Source organism: Lytechinus pictus, chromosome 5 (genome assembly GCF_037042905.1).
Source record: "Lytechinus pictus isolate F3 Inbred chromosome 5, Lp3.0, whole genome shotgun sequence".
NCBI classification, from domain to species: Eukaryota; Metazoa; Echinodermata; class Echinoidea; order Temnopleuroida; family Toxopneustidae; genus Lytechinus; species Lytechinus pictus.
The window spans coordinates 27,888,310-27,909,234 of record NC_087249.1 but is presented as its reverse complement, the minus strand read 5'-3'; the positions used below and the strand labels follow the sequence as shown (position 1 = coordinate 27,909,234).

The 20,925-nt window shown below is 35.7% G+C and overlaps 1 long non-coding RNA gene across 1 annotated transcript; it reads right to left on the bottom strand.

The window, feature by feature from the left end:
- Window positions 1-11,704: 11,704 nt before the first annotated feature.
- LOC129261605 (uncharacterized) lies at window positions 11,705-18,996 on the bottom strand. Its single transcript, XR_010293551.1, has 3 exons — window positions 18,912-18,996; window positions 16,138-16,729; window positions 11,705-14,835 (listed from the first exon to the last, which is right to left on the bottom strand). It is a non-coding gene; the product is annotated as an uncharacterized LOC129261605 (long non-coding RNA).
- Window positions 18,997-20,925: the final 1,929 nt, after the last annotated feature.

The following is a 20,925-nucleotide window of genomic DNA, read 5'->3' as shown; positions in this document are numbered from 1 at the left end:
AGTAATAATTGCTTCTGATCATTCTATTATCAACAAGTATTGCAGGGGCCGCGGAACGGTTTTGAAAGTAAGGGGGGTGCTGACCATGCAAAACATCATAAGTCAATTAATAGGTGGTAATTTTTTTATGTTTTTGTGCACATTTTTTTGAAAAAATGGAGGGGCTGAAGGACCCCCCCCCCCCCACCAGCGAAAAAAATACACAGGGGCGGCGGGCAAATTCGCCTCGGAAATGCCTAAAGTCGCCCTCGAAATCACCCAAAATCATGCTTTCGGGGGCGACATAAAATCTTAATGTCGCCCCCGAAATTATTGCCGAGCGAGAAATTCAATTTTCGTGGAGATCTGCGTTTTCAAAGAACTTTAGGAAAAGTTAGGGTATGTGGGCCTTTTATAACATGGCCAAGTACAGGTTATTGTACTGGAATAGATGGAGTAGAAATTAGATATTGAATTCATTTATATCCAAGTTCAACTCACAGTCACACCCACACAAACACACACACATCCAAGATTCTAAGCATGAAAAAAATAACTTAAAAAATCATACAATATTAAATAAGTAATAATTCATTAATAAGTGAACAGGTATTCCTCAAAATACAAAAAAGTAGCATTTGAAAAGAGCCCCCGAAATGCAAAAAGTAGCCCCAAAAGGTAAAAATAGAGCCCCCGAAATTTTACAAAAAATTGAAATGAAGCCCCCGAAAAAAAATTATTAATTTTTTCCCTGCCCCCCACCTAGTTCCACTGCCCTGTATTGTGAATAGGAATGCAAAAGCAGTGAGCCATCACACTATATTTTTGTAAACCCATCCTCATGTAAAAACTCTGATATGCTTTTCACACTGCACTTGTTCCCTTTAACCCCAGGAAATTGGTGGGGCTGAGGGGGGGTCTTAGCCCCACCAATTTCCCGGGGTTAAGCTTAGCCCACTTTGTTTTCACACTACCTTTTAGCAAAGTGGGCTAGCACGGTAAATAGTACGGTACTATCTGGCCCTGCAAAAAAAGCAGGGTTAGCCGGCTTATTGTGGTGCTAGCACCACAATTGCGGTGCTAAGAGATGCAGTGTGAAACGAAACAGGGCTAAGCAAAAGTGGCGCTAAGCAAAAGTGGGGCTAAGCATTAGCCAATCACAGAAGTCGAAATTGCACGTTAATCGCGCTCTGTATGGTAAAATCATCAATATTTATGAGCTGTGTGATTGCCCGGGGTTAAGGCGTTAACCCCGGCTAAGCAAAAAGTATGGGGTTAAGAAAGACAGTGTGAATCGAAAAAAAGATAGTATGGGGTTAAGGATAGTCCGGGGTTAAGGATAGTATTGGGTTAAGGAAATGCAGTGTAAAATTAAAGCATATAAATGAAATCCAGTGCACAGATGGATTATAGGCCTACATGTACATGTACATATGACAAATCTAGACCATCTAGGCCATCCAATGCCATAGACTCCATGGTCTTGATGCTGTTCAAAATATTTATAGACTGAAGGCCAAAGTAAGTGCCCTTTTTGTCTGTGGCCTTGATGCCCTGTGGTCATTTTAAAGTGCATGTGCCCATTCCAAAAGTACATTTTAGTATTGATGCCCTTCTTAAAGGACAAGTCCACCCCAACCAAAAGTTGATTTGAATAAATAGAGAAAAATCCAACCAGCATAACACTGAAAATTTCATTAAATTGGATGAAAAATAAGAAAGTTATGACACTTTAAAGTTTCGCTTGATTTTAGAAAATAGTTATATGGACATCCCGGTCGGTATGCAAATGAGGGAACTGATGGCATCACTCACTCACTATTTATTTTGTATTTTATTATATTAAATATGAAATATTCTAATTTTCTCCTCATTGTCCTGTGAAACAAAGTTTTATTTCTCCCTGAACTTGTGGAATTACCCTTGTTGAACATTTTATGGTTCGGTCAAGTTGGTCCTTCTTGTCAAATTTGTAAAAATTGAAATATTGTATAATTCAAACAATAAAAACAAAAGAAATAGTGAGTGAGGGACATCACCGATTCTCTCATTTGCATGTGACTAAATTGTACATATAACTATTTTGTGAAAAATAAGCGAAACTTTAAAATGTCATAACTTTCTTATTTTACATCCGATTTTGATGAAATTTTCAGCATTATGCTTGTCTGACTTTTCTCTATTGTTTCAAATCAACATTATTCTGGGGTGGACTTGACCTTTAATGGCCTTGGATGACCCCTAAGGGGAGCAGTCACCTTCCCTTTCCTTAAAGTGCCCTTTTACAAAATGGCCTTGCTCCTTTGATTTCTTAAAAGGGAAGTTTACCCTGAAGAAATGTTTGTTATAAAAATAGCAGAAAAAATAATAAAAAATATTGGTGAAGGTTTGAGGAAATCGTTATTAAAAGATTAAGAAAGTTATTCAAATTTTAAGTTTTGGATTTGTGATGTCATAAACGAGCAGCTGCCCCATATGTTATGTAATATAAAATGCATGAATTTCATTTTCTTATGGTTCCTGATGACTTATATTCGTTTTCTTTTTATGATAATTGATATACAAAAGGTACAAAAAACCACTTTCGATTTTCTGAGAAAATAAAATTTCACTGATTTTTTACCATTTTCGCTATGCACGAATGCTGCTTGCATATGACATCACAAATCAAATACATGTAATTCTAATAACTTTTTATTTCTTTGATGGATTTATGTCAAACCTTTGGCAATATTTATTATTAGTTTTTCTTCTATTTTTACTTTTTGTCAGGGTGAACTTCCCCTTTAACTCGAGCTTGCAGCACACTATAAGGTTTGAATCTTTATATGAAAATATGAAATGTATTAGGCCGTGTTTATGCTTCCACTTTTCAGGCCAGAATCAGCGTTTCCAAACGTGATTAGTCCAAAACACGGTTGCGTCCATGCTTACTTTCATTTAAACGCTGTTTCAAAACGCCGATCGTAAACTCACAAAAAGGTGCGTTTGTAAACGTCGTTTGACCAGAATCAGGCTTTCTGGGGAAGTATAAACAGAACCACGATCGTAAACGTGTTTAAATGACGTCATTTGGTACATGCTTCCGGTGAGATGAAAATCCGCGGGCAAATACAGTCGCATTGCTCCATGGTCGCATGTTACCTCCACGGAATTACCTCTCATCTCCCTTGTTTTGCATGTGTAGTACTATTACTAGTATACAATGAATGTTGATGGATTTACACACACAAAAAAAACCTGGAACATGAGATATAATGAGGAAATATCGCCAGATGCCCAAGTAGCATAAACAAAGATATTTTATTATTTTGTATACTTAATATTCTTTATTTTTTTCTTACTATTATCCTCACCATGGTGGAAATTATAAGGCTATTTTAAGAAGCTCCATGCAATGACTAAAATATCAGAAATTGTTCGATGTTTATATAACAGTCGACGTACCTTCCCCATAACAACACTAAAAAAAAACTTTCGAAAAAGGGCGCGCCCAATATGACCTCGCTTTCCTGCTCAACGAAAATTACGATGCGAAGCCAGCTGGAGATCGTGATTTCGCCTCTGAAAAGTTAAGCATAAACAGCACTCCCAGAACCACGTTTACGATCGGCGTTTTGAATCGACATTTGAAAACGCTGATTATGTCCTCACAATGGAAGCATAAACACACCCTTAGTAAGATCAAAACCAGTTTTTTTTTCTTCATGTATTCTTGGAAACCCTGGTTCTAACAAAACAAACAGGGGCTGTAGTAAAACAAATGTTGCCAGTATTAAAGAGGAACCTCATAAGGAGGAAATAATTTATTCTAAATTTAATTGGCAATATTGAACATGCTTCTTGTGATAACAATATAAAAACACTTAGAAGATAAAGAATATATTGTTACAAGGAATATGTTTTAAAATTATGAAAATTTTGTACATTTTCTCTCAATAATATTAAATAAAGGGAAGTTGAAAAGAATAGAAACCATGTTGATACAAGCAATATTTATCAGAAGGCTAGAAATCGATCATTGTTATCTTGGTCTTCATGCTCTAACAATCATTTCTTATCTGATCATCATGAATACAATTGTAAGAGTTACAGTGTATGCAACTGAAACATTATAACTTAATAGTCCAGGAAAAATAAGGTTTGACCGCAAACAAATTGCAATGTAATTTTTTTCAACGCAATGCATTTCCATGAAGTCCCAAAAATGACATACTAAAAGTCCAGAAAAATCCATTTAGTGGAAAGATGTCTAATTTGCATAAATCCAAAATGGCGGCTACCGTAAGAATTTTTGATGATTATTGATAGTAGTACAAACATTGTTCTGATCATAGCACTTTCAAAAAATATGTTAAAAGCATGAAACTTTTACCAGTGTTATATCTTACCATAGGCTTCATTTTAAAATCAGAATACAAGTCATATTTGACCTCTGCTGACCTCTAGAGGTCAATGACCTTAAGGTCAATGACCTCTAAATATAAGAAAATTGATGCTTTGCATCATTAATACATAATAAATATGGTTATAATGAAAACAAAATGATTCAATATTGACTTTCAAGTTATCTTAATATTTTAGAAAGAATTTGGTGGGTTTTAAGTCTTGACCTTTGTCCCTGGAGAGCTGGAAAAGGTCAATGACCTTAACATCTTAGAATATTGACAAGTAGCATCTGTGATTTATGAACAAGCTCCTAGTGTAAAAATTGCAATACAATTAATTTGAGCACGATGCATTTCCATGAAGTCACCAAAATGACATACTAAAAGTCCAGAAAAATCCATGTAGTGGAAAGATGTCTAATTTGCATAAATCCAAAATGGCGGCTACCGTAAGAATTTTTGATGGTTATTGATTGTAGTACAAACATTGTTCTGATCATAGCACTTTCAAAAATTATGATAAAAGCATGAAACTTTTACCAGTGTTATATCTTACCATAGACTTCATTTTGAAATCAGAAGACAAGTCATATTTGACCTCCGCTGACCTCTAGAGGTCAATGAACTTAAGGTCAATGACCTCTAAATATCAAAAAATTGATGCTTTGCATCATTAATACATAATAAATATGGTTATAATGAAAACAAAATGATTCAATATTGACTTTCAAGGTATCTTGATATTTTAGAAAGAATTTGGTGGGTCATAAATCTTGACCTTTGACCTTGGAGAGCTGGAAAAGGTCAATGACCTTAACATCTTAGAATATTGACAAGTAGCATCTCCGACTTGTGAACAGGCTTCTAGTGTAAAAATTGCAATTATTTGAGCACGATGTATTTCCATGAAGTTGCCAAAATGACATACTAAAAGTCCAGAAAAATCCATGTAGTGGAAAGACATCTAATTTGCATAAATCCAAAATGGCGACCATCATGAAAACTTTTCATGATTATTAGTACAAGCACTGGTCTGATCATAGCACTTTTAAAAATTATTATTGAAGCATTGAACTTTCACCAGTGCTATATCTTACCATATGCTTCATTTAAAAAATTGGATGCAAGTCCAATTTGACCTCCGCTGATCTCTAGAGGTCAAATACCTTAAGGTCAATGACCTCAAAATATAAAAAAATTATGTTTAGCATCATTAGCTCATAATAAAAATAGTAATAATGAAAACAAAATTATTCAATATTGACTTCCGAGGTATTCTGGTATTTTAGAAAGAATTTGGTGGGTTATAAACTTTGACCTTTGAAAACTGGAGAGCTAGAAAAGGTCAATGGCCTTAACATTTTGGAATATTGACGCTAAGCATATATGATAAACAGGCCTCAATGTGTAAAAATTGTAATACTACTTCTTTCAACACATTGCATCTCCATGAAGTCTCTAAAATGATATACCAAAAGTCCAGAAAAATCATAATGGTGAAAAAGCGTCATATTGACATCAAAAGTGATCAAAAATGATTAATCGTAGTAGTACAAATACTGGTGTGATCATAACACTAAGAATATGATTAAAGCTTAAACTTTCATCACTGTTATATTTTATCATCTAGGTTTCATTCTAAAAATCGTATGCAATTTAGAATTGACCTGTGCTGAACTCTAGAGGCAATGATAATTGAAGTCGGAATATCATAAAAATCTATGTTTTGCATCAAAACAATTTGTTAACTTATAAGGCCCCTTGATAAATGAGAAAATTTGCGAGTATTAAAAGTTGTGACCTTTGACCCTGAAACTTTCAAACGTCAATTCATTTAGAATATTAAACTTAACTAGTTTACTATGTAGATATCTTCCATGGGACCAGTCCAATGGAGACTTCACCTGGATATTGAAATTGAAGGAACAAAAAAGGGAAAGGCAGCACGCTTCGGTGACACCACTCTGAGTAAATGAAACATTTTGATCTGCCGCCCAGATGTTCATTTAATCATCTCCGACATCTCGTCATGTCTGTATACGGAAAAGGATAAGATGGTAATATCTTAGATTTCGTCATGTCTACATCCTGTGTGAGAGATGATCAGATGGCAAGATCTTGGATCGCGTCATTTTTTACGTCCTGTGGGAGAGATGATCAGATATAAGATATTGTCATCTTATCCTTTTCCCTAAGAGTTGCAGACATGACGAGATCCCAGATCTTGTCATCGATCATCTCTCTTACAGGATGTAGACATGACGAGATCCAAGATCTTGCCATCTGATCATCTTTTCTAAAAGATGTAGACATGACGAGATCCAATATCTTGCCATCTGATCATCTTTTCTAAAAGATGTAGACATGACGAGATCACAGATCTGGTCATCTCTTCTAAAAGATGTTGACATGATGAGATCACAGATCATGTCATCTGGTCATCCCTCCCACAGGATGTAAACATGACGAGATCCAAGATCTTGCCATCTGATCATCTCTCACACAGGATGTAGACATGACGAGATCCGAGATTTCGTCATCTTATCTCTTTTCCTTTAGAGATGTAGACATGACGAGATGATTATATGAACATCTTAAGCTTCCATACTTCAGAATAGCTTGTCAGCCTGTTTAACAATGTGCTACGCAGTCCTATCTCCCAGAAATTTTGAGGAAGGCTGAAGTAATTCCTCAAACCTGGGAAAGATCCAAATGTGCCTAAAAGCTACAGGCCAATCACCCTTTTCTGATATCTCTACAAGCTACTTGAGCATCTCATCCCAAAAAAATGGTCCCATTATAGAACAACATATCATATTCCTAACCAGGCTGGTTTTTAACTTTGGAAATAATATACAGGCTAGGTTCTCAACCAGACTCAGTTCACTGAGGACTTCCGACTTGATACGGTAACTAACTAACGGGTGTAGAGAATTTTGTTGAATTAGCAGCTGCATCTGATACTGTGGTCTACTCTTTCAACTATACAAATCATTGATGACATTCATCTGACCAAAGTCATCAAACTTCTACTAGAAAACAGACATCTCTTTATGGAGCTCAACAGGAAGACCAGCAGGTAAAGAATTCAAAAGAACTGACTCTCTCAGGGTAGTGTTCTTGCTTGAGTCCAGTCTTCAAACCCAAAGACCAAGGTTAGCTTTTTTCTTCCCCACAATCCTCATGCTTTGAGGAAACTCAAAACAACCTATGGTTTTAATTCCATTCCAGCACTGCGACCATGCAATATATCTTGGTGTCAACCTTGATCAGTCACATTTAGAGTGAAGGTGGAAAGTGAGGATCCATAATAACCTTCTCCGGAACTGACAAACTCCTCCACCAATACTCTGCTACAGAGTTTGCATGTGATGTCTTGGACACATCTACTGTACCTCTAGACAACACTTGTGAGACTATCACAAACTATCTAAAGCCAAAACAATGTGAAGGGTCTGTATTTCCTGTCAGGTATTGCCCATCTGATATACGCAGACCAGTAGCTATACCACAGAGCTCTCAGCGAAGATATAGCGTCCATCAAATCTATGATGCCAAACTAGCTGAAAAAGCCTAAAATCTAGGAAACATATTTTAAATTCTGTCCAACCACTGACAGGGTCACCATTATGCAAGTTATGGGAAGAGAAGTGCAGTGCCAACCAGCATCGTGGTAAGCTGCATCTCCCTTCTAATGAGCAACTACACCAGGTTACAATCTAGATGGGAAAACTTGCAAGTCTCTCGGGAAGTATACATAGATGATAAGTGCAAAAAAAATAATTGAGGCATTTCAGATAACATTTCAATACTTCCCAATGCTCTAACCTCAGTCAGGAATGTACTTGCCAAAAAAGACCTGGGACCCGTTTCATAAAGAGTTACAAATGTTGTAACGTTGCCATTATGACAACTACCATGGTAACCTTGATTTTGATTGGCTGCTGAACCCTAATGCCATGGTAGTTGCCATAATGGCAAAGTTACTCTTTATGAAACGTGCCCCTAGAGTTACAAACTTACAACTATACATATGATATAGTTTTTGTTATTTTAAACAGACCATTTGGGTAAAGATTGCAGATCTCAACATTTTGACTACTGAGGAAAGTGAAAAGTCAATTACCTCAAAACATTATCGTATCAACCAGTGATGCCGAGTACCAATATTTTTACATTTAAGGTCAAATTTCTTTAGAGATCCTCAAATTTCAAACACAAGTTGATATAACATGATGCTAATCAAGAACTCTGGATGCAAAACATCAATATTTTAAGTCATTGGCCTTAAGGTCATTGTCCTCAAGAGGTCAAATCTGAATTGCATTGGAATTTTTAAATGGAGCCTATGGTGAAAGTAAAATGCTTTTGTCATTATTTTTTAAGTGGTATGATCAGACCAGTGTTTTTACCATTATTTGTAAAAATGAAAAATTCTCACGATGGCCCCCATTTTGGATTTATGCAAAAACTAGATGTCTTTCCACTACATGGATTTTTCTGGACTCTTAGTATGCCATTTTGGAGACTTCATGGAAATGCATTGTGCTGAAATAAATTGTATTGTATTTTTTTCACAAGAGGCCTGTTTATCCTAAACCACTGATGCTAAGTATCAATATTGTAATATGTTAAGGTAATTGACCTTTTCCATTGCTCCAGGGTCAAAGGTCAACATTTATAATACACAAAATTCTTTCCAGAATATCAGGTTACCTTGAAAGTCAATATTGAATAATAATTGTGTGTGCATTATTATTACATTTATCATGAGCTAATGATGCAAAACATTAATTTTCTGATATTTTGAGGTCGTTGACCTTGAGGTCATTGACCTCTAGAGGTAAGCAGAGGCCAAATCTGACTTGCATCCTAATTTTAAGACAAAGCCTATGGTAAGATATAACACTGGTGAAAGTTAATTGCTTTAATCATAACTTTTCAAAGTGCTATAATCAGACAAGTGTTTGTACTACTATAAATAAACATTACTAAAAATTCTTGCGATGGCCGCCATTTTGGATTTATGCAAATAAGACGTATTTCCACTACATGGATTTTAAAAACACTTTTAGTAGATAATTTGGGGACCTCAAGGAAATGCATTGCAGTACAAAAATTATTGTGCAATTTGTTTGAGGTTGACCCCCTAAATCAGTAATTTTTCCTGGACTTTAAAACTAACAAATTTTTCACAAATTTGGAATGAAATGTGGTTGCGTTTATTTTGATACACACTGTACAGCATGATATAGCCAGCGGGCGTGACTTTGACAGCCCCCTGAGAGGGGTGGGCGTCAATGTACCAGCCTTTTTATGTAGCTGATAAAGAAAAGCCTAATCTTAACTAAGTGGTTAAAAAGCGCAGATAAATGCATACAATCTTTCACTACTGTACTGTACACGTTATACATATTAGTCTACGAAAATGCATACAAAAACGATATTTGTAAAATTTGAATATTCAACTTTGATACCTTATAAATTTGTTAAAAAGAATGACACCAATTTAGAATTGCATCCACATGATAATAGTATATCAATAAAGTTTTCTAAAACATTTCGAGGTAATTGCTTAATTTTTCTCAGATTTATGTAAAATCACGTATTTCCAAAATTTTCAATTTTTGGGAAAAAATGACAAAAATGCAGTTTTCTACTAAAAAATCTCAGCCAAACTATCTTTTTATCCCCTATACATAGTACCAAATTGTAGGAAATTTATTTCTCTTTCATATGACACTAATTTTGTGGCAATTACATGTTCATGTCAAAATCTATGTACGAAAATTCAAATTTTCTGAAAATTTGGCGGCCATTTTGGATTTATGCAAATTAGACGTCTTTCCACTACTGGGATTTTTCTGGACTTTTAGTATGTCATTTTGGGGACTTCAGGGAAATGCATTGTGGTAAAATAAATTCTATTGCAATTTGTTTGCGGTTGACCCCCAAAATCAGTTATTTTTCCTGGACTATAACTTACACAGTGAAATACACTTAACATGTACTGTACTGTACACGTATGAGCCAAAATTGCATTTTATCATCCCATTCATTTGGATTCAATGCGAGAAGCATTATGGCATTCAAGGCTGAAAATAAATAATTGAGTTACTATTGAATTTTAAAGTTTAGCAATATTTGGTGAAAACAAAAATACAATAGTTGGGCTGATGATGTCATGTCCCCACTTTCCTTTTCAAATTACATGTACATGTACATACATGAAATAATAATTTCATATCTTGATGTGCGTATGATATAAGATACAGTATGTCTCCCTCGTAACAAAATAAGTTGCAACAATGATTTTCATACACAATAAATCTGTAATTAATATGATTTCATATAATATACAAATTTGTAATACAAAAGAATACATGTACATGTTACAAGTGGGGATATCATATGACATCTGCTTGCTCATTGCATACTCAAGAAGACATCCATAGAACTGTTTTACCATTTGATATAATTATAATATAATGTATAATATAATTTTAAAAGTATCACTCATAACTTTATTATTCCTTGTTCGAATTTGATAAAATTTTCATTATTTTGTTTGTCTGATTTTACTTCAGATGTTGTTTGAAGGTTTGCATGGTGGTATGTACAATCGCTGATGTGGTTTACGGTACACCATGTGAAGTGTTATAGAAACAGTGGATAGAAGAAGAGAAGAAATGGATAGGCGAGAAAGTGGAGATTTGAGAGTAGAGTATTCTTTCTTGAAAGTAGTCCTGAAAAGGACTGTAAACCAGGAAAGATTGATGAGTTGAGAGCAGCTTGAGTAGTAGAGCTAATGAGGAGATGCTGGCTTGAGTTGGCGAGTATAGATGATGAGTACCGTAGTAGAGAGACTCAACGTTTCGGACAGGTTGACTGTCCGACTTCTTTCAAGAACGAATACTCTACTCTCAAATCTCCACTTTCTCGCCTATCCATTTCTTCTCTTCTTCTATCCACTGTTTCTATAACACTTCACATGGTGTACCGTAAACCACATCAGTGAATTTACTTCATCTTTTCAAATCAAATCACTTTCAGCCTGGAGTACCCCTTTTAATAGTATTAAACTGTTTTGAAATATGGTAGGCGAAGATCTTCACCTACCATATTTCAAAATACAAAATTTCATGTACTGTATTGTACATGTCTGCTCATGTCATGGTACATGTATCATCAAAACTAAACCTGTCACCAAAAGTGACAAATATTGAAGAGTTGCACACAAGATTGAATTTTATTTCAATTACATCTCAGTTGTTCACCCTTTTAGCTTTTCCCTGTATCTTCAAGATCTCACAGATTTGTTTTTTCTTCTGATTTTTAAAATGTTTCACACTCTCAAAACCTCAATGCGAAAAAGTGAAAATGAAAATAACTTTTCCATGTGTTTTCATAAATGCAGCTGATACACAGGGCTCAATAAAATATAATATAACCCCTGACCCCCCCCCCCAAAAAAAAAACAAGCCTTGTCCTCCACTACAAAAGAATTAAGTATCTGTCAATGAGGAAATTAAGAATAAATAATCATGCACACACTTTACATGTATGTCTCTTTTGTACCCTTCCTCCAGCCCCCCCCCCCCCCCTCAACATTCCCTGTGATTTATTTATTTTTGTGTGTGTAAAACAATACTTTATCTCTAAACATCCTGTATAAAGTTGTAACTTGGATTCGGAAGTATATTCCTTCCTCTTTCTCAAAAGAAAAATTAACCCACACATAATGGAACACTGCACATGTACATGTATCATGTTTAGTACTCTACGCTTCCAGAAACTTCTTCTTCAACCTTTCAACTTGGGCTTCACATATATACATGTATGTATAATACAAGTCCCGAGTCAAAGCTACAAATTCAGTTACAGAAAAGGGCAAGTCCACCCCAACAAAAAATTGATTTGAATATTACATGTAAAAAAAGAGAAAAAGCATTTTTAACAGTATAAAACCAAAAATTTCGACAAAATTGGGTGTACACTATATATGGCACTTAAATTTCACATATTTTTCACAAAACAGATGCACATCAGAGTATCAATGAGGTCATTCACTATTTCTTTTGTATTTTATTATTTGAATTATTTAATATTTCATTTTTTTGCAGATGCAACAATAAAGGGACTCTTCATCAAATCACAATACATGTATATTGCATAATTGCAATTCCATATGTTTAGGGAGTTGTTTCACATTATATACAGTACAGGAAAATAATAAGATATTTCATGCAATGAAAGAAAATAGTCAGTTGGTGATATATATTGGATGGCTCAGAGTATTGGGCAACTATTCCATGGTATTCCATGAAATAAAGCCATCCAATATAATTATCATTATCAATCAACCCCCCCCCCAAAAAAAAAAAAATTAAAGAGGGAAAATTTTGATTGAACACGTTATGTCACTTATATGCCCTCACTTCAAAGGTCATATAGATAGAAATGCAACTAAATGTACATGTAGTTCATTATGATGTCATTAATTATCATTGGGCTCTACGTTGCATCTCGCATTGCATTCATTGTTGTATGCGTTGTGTATTTCGCGCATATATCAGCATGCGCTTTAGACTGTTCAGTGTTGAATACAGTCTCGTATTGAACAGCAAGTTTTTGTACGGGAGCCTACATTGTAGATGGGAATGGGATTTTCGTAGGATTTTAAGGATACGCTCTCGTATTGAACAGGCAATTGATGCAAGTTAAAATATGCATTTTTAATGCATCGCTAAAACACTCTAGATAATAAAATCGGTTATATCATTTGCATACCCAGCAGGATGTGCATGTGACTGTTTTGTGAAATTCACTGAAATTTTTGAATGTCATAATTTTCTTATAAAATTTTACATCTGATTCTGATTGAATTTTCAGTGTGAAGCATGTTTGAATTTCTCTTTTCATTTAAATTGATTTTTGTTGGGGTGGTCTTGCCCTTTAAATAATTATAAATGCATAAATAACTAGATATATCACTGAAGGTGATTAATACCCCACCCGATGCAGCTACCAGGGTAATGCAGATTAAAACATTTAGAAAATGAAGCTTGCATGTCTCTACCCCAAGATGAATATTTGTGCAAATTTTCATGAGCAATGGCTAAAAACTGTGAAAGTGGTTTGATCCACTATGAGTTTTCCTGGACTTTTGTGTGGCAACACAATTTTGGACAAATGCGAAAAATATGTCTTGCACCTCTTTACCTCAAAACCAATGTGTGATTTAATGCAGTATTGACTTCAAAGTTTATTTCTAGTGGATGTCTCGCCAAATGCAAATTCCACAACATTATCAAGATTTAGGCATATTTACCTTGCTGTAAATGGCAAACACAGCTTTGACACCCACAATTAGGTTCAATATGAAATTGTCACTTTGCTCTCCATCTCCCCCCCCCCTTCTCGGTTGCCTCATGGCCAATTACAAAATGTAATCTCTTTGAGGAAGGTCTGCTGGCAGAAAGTGATACCACAGGATATTTGGTACAGAAGCATGTGAAGACCCTGTCCCATAATTCTGTAAAGGTAGCTGAAGACATTCCAAGTCCAACTCCATTTGACCTAGCGCTAATGCCGCTTGGATGTTCCAAAAGTTGTTGTCTTACAACCTCGGTGTTCTCTTCTGAACGCCAAGTGCGTCTTCTCTCAGAGTTGCCATGATCACAATATTTTTTGAAGTTCGCTCAAACAATTTGTTTAATGAAGTCTGTTTTTTGGAATGTTCCCTGAAAGCTTCTTACATGTACATGCAGGTCTTCTGCAAAGTGTGCGTTTTGTGGAAAGTGGCTACCACCAAGCTATATTGTCGAGTTGCAAAGTTAAACCATTTTGCCAATAGTCAAAATAGAAAATGAGAGGTTTAATCTTCTGTCAGAAAAAAAAAGTCATCCTTTGCAAAGTTGCCATGTCTAATGACAAAGAAGTCAGCTGAGGCACGAATGAAAGATCTTACTCATAACATGTACACCCTTCATCCATTTCCTGAAACTAGGGGGGGGGAGGGAATCTGTACCTGTTGTCTTTCAATCCAATTTATTGGTCATTCAGGAGATCAGAGGTTCAATTACAGTTTCACTGGAGAGCTAAGGAATTATTTATCCCTGTCAATGTAAATATGATTTCTATAACTCATTAAGTTCTTGACCAACAGCCGTTTTAAATGGATTACCTTATTTTTATACACACTGTATAATAATTTATAAAACACAATTTTAATTCACACAAATTGGCACATTTCATTAATACAAGCATAAATATCAATAATGAACAAACATTAATATCATAATACAACTTTTAAAATCTGCATTACAAACAAAACCTCACCTGAGCTGAACTTGTACTACAAAGCTGCGTGTTCTTGGATCCTGTGATTCTAAGATTTGTTGGATCTGGGCAGGTGTAAGGTGGAAGAGTGTTGACTGCTGTGCATCTCGGTATTTCCCAGAAACCACTAAAAAAAAACAAAAGTTATTATTGTAATGTTGTGTAAACAAATGCCCTCCCATGCTCAACGATGGAGGAAACTTATTAGACGAAAATTATCGGTCCCTTGGATGGAATGTTAAACAGACATTCAGTAAAGTGGCAACTACACATGTAGTGCAGTTATATTCATTTCTAAGACCAAAACTGGTAGATTTATAGAAAAGGATGCAGTTCTATACACATGGTCACTGTAAGAAACTAGTATAAATAATGTATGAACTACTACATGTACTCCACGACACGCTTTTCATTGCTTCTAGATATTGTTTCTTTTCACTGTGACCAAATAATAAAGATCTCAAGTTAAATAAAAGTGAGCTATCAACAAGACTGGATTCAACTTCTATCTCTGAAGTACAAATTGATATCAAGCTCAATATAAATTGATTTGAATCCTATGAACTCCTAGTCAATTAAGGTAAATAATCCTTTATAATCTTAATACCAGATATTGCAAGAGGGCTGTACATAGTCTTGTATGGAAAATTTTTGCAAAAATTGGGCAACAATTAATTTTTTTTCTTCCATAAACTTGCAACCATGATTTATGCACAAGAAGTATAAGGTTTCCAAAAAAGTAATTTGTTCTTCTACCAGTATCACCTTCATATCAATTTGACTAAATAACTTTGACTACCATTATTTCATACAAAGTCTGTTATGTACAGTATTTGATGCTTTTTTAAAGTAATGTTAAGGAATGGTGAAAATACACCCAGATGGTTCTTACTATTCAAGTCTGTAGAGCTATGGCAAATACAAGAAACATTGGCCAGGTAACCAGTAATTTATCGGAAGAAAAACTTTTACAAATCACAAAAGAACTAAAAACAATGTCACAAAAACTTTTATGGGCATTTCAGTGTTTTTGATACCACCTCTCGGATAAAAATCGACAACCCCAAATTGGGTGGCATCAGTCCATGGGGGCCCCAAATAAATACTGACTTAGCTTCATTGAAAGCAATGTAAATTGGCCTGGTTCCATGAACAGTTATGATGCAGGCCAACTTACATGTACAATTATCTCAACAGGGCCTATTTGGCTTTGATTTGACCTTGTGCCATCACAAACCAATCCATGTGTGGAGATTCTACATAATGTTCTAGGTAAATGATGAAAATGTTAAAATGCACAAAGAAAATTTGATGACATCATACTTTTTTTTTTTTTTCATATTTTAATCCCATTGGCAAATTGAATCTCTTACTCTCAAATGCTCAACCATCTTCATGTATCCCCATCACAACTTTCATAAAAACTTACTAAGTGCTGATGGTTTGACGAGTTCTGCCAGAATGTCAAAGAAGGGTAAAACTTTGAGCTTTACATCTGGATGATATGCTTGCGTAGCATGGACAGATGAACCCAGAGGAGATACCGAACTATGCGAACTACTGTGCGAACTACTGTGTGAGCTAGTATGCAGATTGGTTTGAGATCCTCCATGTGATGAGTGGGAAGAAAGTGAGCTGTGAGAGTTGTGTGAATTATGCGACGGATGAGACAGTCCATGAGAGGAGGAGGTATGGTGATGACCAGACGATGGTGGAGAATGCTGTGTCTGTGAATGTCCATGCTGCTGCGAGTATATAGTACTCGAGTTCAAAGAGTGGTTAGGCAGTTTTGACGGCTGTTCAGAAGATATCGAGGAAAGGTAAGGAGGAGGAGCTACAAGTCTGCGAGGAAACCTCCTACGGTACAAGTCCTTTATCTTGATTTGCACAGGGGTACTGCAGTTGTTTTTAAGGAGAGACAGTGCTCGTGCCTGGAGTTCATGTTTACGCCCACTTTTGTTTCGTCCTGCATACCCTAGTAAAACCTGGAGCTCAGTGACCCTGAAGCTCATCACCATATGCTGTATAAATAGAAAGAAGAAACATGTTTATAAAAACAAAATGGAGGTACAAGACAATTTCTAATAGAACTGTAAGGTTTTTTTGACGGTTGCGTTTGCATGCCGCGACAGTAAAAATGCTGTTTCATGGGAAATTGTCTTGCACTTTGCTTATTATTGCAGTATAAAAACAGATTCCACACTTTTCAAGATTGCCATGTCAGATGATACTGGAGTATAATTTCACAACCTTTTACCATCAAAGCTTCTGATGTGCTTTAAATTGACCAAAACTGTGCTAAGCCTGCTACTTAACTTTGTAATAAAGTTAAAAACAGAATTCCATCCTATGAGCAATGGTCGTTGGCTGAATCGTTTAATGAGACCGTCTCTCCATTCACCTATCAAATGGGCAATTGCTTTTCAGGACAAATCTAGGATGATGGCGTAACCACTCAGTCAATTTTTCCCTCACTGTTCTTCAAAACATTGAAGGTCTAGTTATTTCATGAAGAGAAGTCAGATTTCCATATAATCATTTTATCAAATTGCTTGGAATGGTCATGTCGCATTTATTTTTACAGGGTTGGTAGTAGCTACCATCGACCAGCAGGAAAGTGAATTTCCAGGCAATGTCAATAAATATAGATCTACATGTACTTTAAAGGCCAAGTCCGCCCCAGCAAAATGTTGATTTGAATAGATAGAGAAAAATCATACTAGCATTATGCTGAACATTTCATCAAAATCGGATGTAAAATAAGAAAGTTATGGCATTTTAGATTTTTACTTATTTTTTCACAAAACAGTGATATATGCACAACTCAGTGACATGCAAATGAGTCAGTCGACGATGTCCATCACTCACTATTGCTTTTTGTTTTTTATTGTTTGAATTATATATTTCATTTTTTTACAGATTTGACCATGAGGACCGACTTGACTGAACCAAATAGTATTAAACAATGCCAATTCCACATGTTCAGGGAGGAATTAGTCACTGTTTCACTTGACAATGAGAAAATTAGAATATTTCATATTATAAAATACAAAATAAATAGTGAGTGGATGACGTCATCAGTCTCCTCATTTGCATACCGACCAGGATGTGCATATAACTGTTTTGTGAAATTAATCGAAACTTTAAAATGTCCTAACTTTATTTTACATCCGATTTCAATGAAATTTTCAGTGTTAAGCTGGTTGGATATTTCTCTTTTTTATATTCAAATCAATTTTATGTTGGGGGGGACTTGTTAAAGACAAAATACCTAACAATGTGTGTTTGATGGAAAGTGAGAAAGATGCCTATCTCTGCTAAGCAACAGCAGAGGCCACACCTTACTGACTTCTGACGCAATAGGTCTGGCTAGGATTTTTTCTAGTTTCACAGTGTATGTCGATTTTGTGAGTCTGTGTGTAGATTGAAGAAAAAAGCACACAAATTTTGGCACAACTATCACACTTGTTTCTTTTTCTTTTCTTTTTCCTGCGTTTCTTTGGTCTTTTTATTTTGTTTTCTTTTTAGAACTCCTGTTTTTTTCTTTATTACTTTTTTTTTTCTCACCATTTCTTTTTTCTTCTTTTCATTCCTTATTTAGTTTTAACTTTTCTTTCTTACTTCCTTTTTTCTCTCCGTTTCTTTTTTCGCCCAGTCTCTTTCATTCACCTTTTTTCTCTTTTTAGACCCAACTTATTTCTTTCTCTTCTTACTCCAACTGAGTCCAAGCACACGTCCGTAACGTTGGCAAAGAACAATGACTGAGAAACAAGAAGTCAAGATGGCAGCGACGACCAGCGTAGACATCGAGAAAGTCTCCCCCATCTTTTGCATAATTTTTTTCTCATTTTTTCGATGAATTCTTGTTTAAAAATGAATTCGATAGCGTAGAAATGTCGAAACATCGCTTGAGGAAGTTGAGCTAAGTCTCACTCTCAGCTCATGTCATGATCACAACTCGGCCTCGGCCAGCCGGGCGCGCTCTCCGTGCAAGTGGGAATGTGGCTGTGGAGCCGTGGTGATGATCAGCAGCAACAACATTCAACAAACGTCAACAAGCATGACAAGCATTCGGAACACAAAATAATAATATTCAGGAGCCTAAAAAAAGACCAAAGAGATAAAAGAATACACTGGTCACTTCCTCTACAGTTTCACCACCAACACAGTAGTACCTAACATTTAATTAATAAACATAATCACCTTTAAATCGTCGTAGTCCGTCATTCTTGAACACAATAAACGATTTATAGACCAGCATATGCGCATGCGCCTCAAGAAATCCCATTTATCCTCGATCGAATAATTCTTCGTTTAAGCATTGCAATATATTTTTTAGATACAAAATCATGAATTTATGCACATAAAAAAAACTTCAAGTCTTTTTAAAATCTTAAAATAAATTGAAATAAATTACTTAATTTGTGATTAGTTTATTTCTAATAATAGTCATCCAATTATTTCACTCATAATATCTTATCCTCAAATTCATGTCAAACTAGGCAACGAAAGACGCAGAAAAGATGCATGAAATATTCAATAGATAGAACTTTGTTCTTCTACTAAACCAGAAACCAGCTTTAAAATGGAATCATTAAGTTACGCAGCTATTAAGACATCAAGTCAAGTTAGAGAAGCCGTAAGTTGCTCTTTACTAACAAGAAAATAGATGGTTATTTTTTTTCCTGGTCTACCGCCCTGCGGTAGCTAACTTAGCCAGCGCGCCTGGCCTGGCTGGTTCAACGGCTCTTGCAATCTTGCCGCATGCCGGTTACGTGGGTAACGCAGTCTCAGCTCAGCTGCTCCACTTCAGCCAGGCTAGCCAGGCGGCTTCTAGAGAGTAAAAATCATATACTAACGTAAGGTTACTCTCATACGAAGCCAGGCCTTCTATCTCATAGACCCGCACAAAGCCAGCCAAAACCTAGACAGCTGGCAGCCGTCTGTTTCGAGGAGTTTTTAAACATTTTTTATATTTTTTAATTTCTCCTCATACACAGACGGCTCGCTATCGTGCAGCCACCATTAGGGGACTTGCAATGCAAAATCCCCCCGTCGGGGCTCTTCAGTTTTTGTCTTTAATGAATCAAACATTTGAAAATTAACTTACTTATACTTATGGATACTTACAGTAGAGTTACCAAAAGGTCGGCCGATCCACTGAGCAAAATTGCTATGGGCAAATGAAAAGCCAATTGCAAGTGCGTAAACAGTGTGCATTGCCACCATCGTCTGTTCTCGACGGCAAAAATGAGCATTGAAATGCTTTTCCTCAGCAAATTAGTTCATCTTAGTGAAAAAAATTAGGCCCTGTGTTTTATATATTAAAATTGACTTATGTGGGATGAAGTGTCTTACCTTCATGTGGTATCGAAAGTGACGTTTGGAGGTTAAATCCACGAGAAATCCACAGAGTTTCGTCGCGTGTATTCGCTATGGAGAAAAATGCGTGCGATCGCATGCGTTATTGCAAGCTCGAGACGGCGCTGTTGAACTTGGTCTGGAAATTCATAAAAAAATAAACAAAAATCCTTGAGTAGGCTCACAATAAAATCATAAAAAATATGCTTTATGGCTAAAACGGTAGTTCTCTTGCCCACACACATCATACTTGTTGTTGCGTAAGAAATCCTTTTTTCATGATAAAAATATAGCAATAAATGTTTTAAAAATTATGTTTTCCACATGGAATATGTTTGAAACATCTATATTAGAAGAAAAATGTGTTTTTTTAATGAATTCAAACTAAAATGAAGTTTATACATGCCTGTACTTTTTCATACTACTCAAAAAACTAAATGGGCCGTCAATCAACGTTGGTTACCTCGGCAAGTAGGCGTGGTCTATCGTGAAGTTCGCTGGTGACGTACCTTTCTCGCTAGACTTTACTCAGCCGCCGAATTTAATTCATTCTCCGCGCACGTGCAACTGCAACTTATTATCGTCACTGCACTGCTGGTGTTTGCCGCATTGAGGACAGATGAAACAATTCAGATAGAGTTGCGCGTGTACAATGAGTGAAACAGCGCGATCGTTTCATGATCGAATGAAACAGTGTGCCTGTCGAGATAAAATTCATCTGTCATGTTATTTTCTATCGTGTTTTATGCAACTGCAATTGATTTGTTATATAATTTTTTCTTTGATATTTCCTGTATATGTATGTATGAATTTTATTTGAAGTGAATGAATCATGCTGGTGTCCTTGCCATTGAGG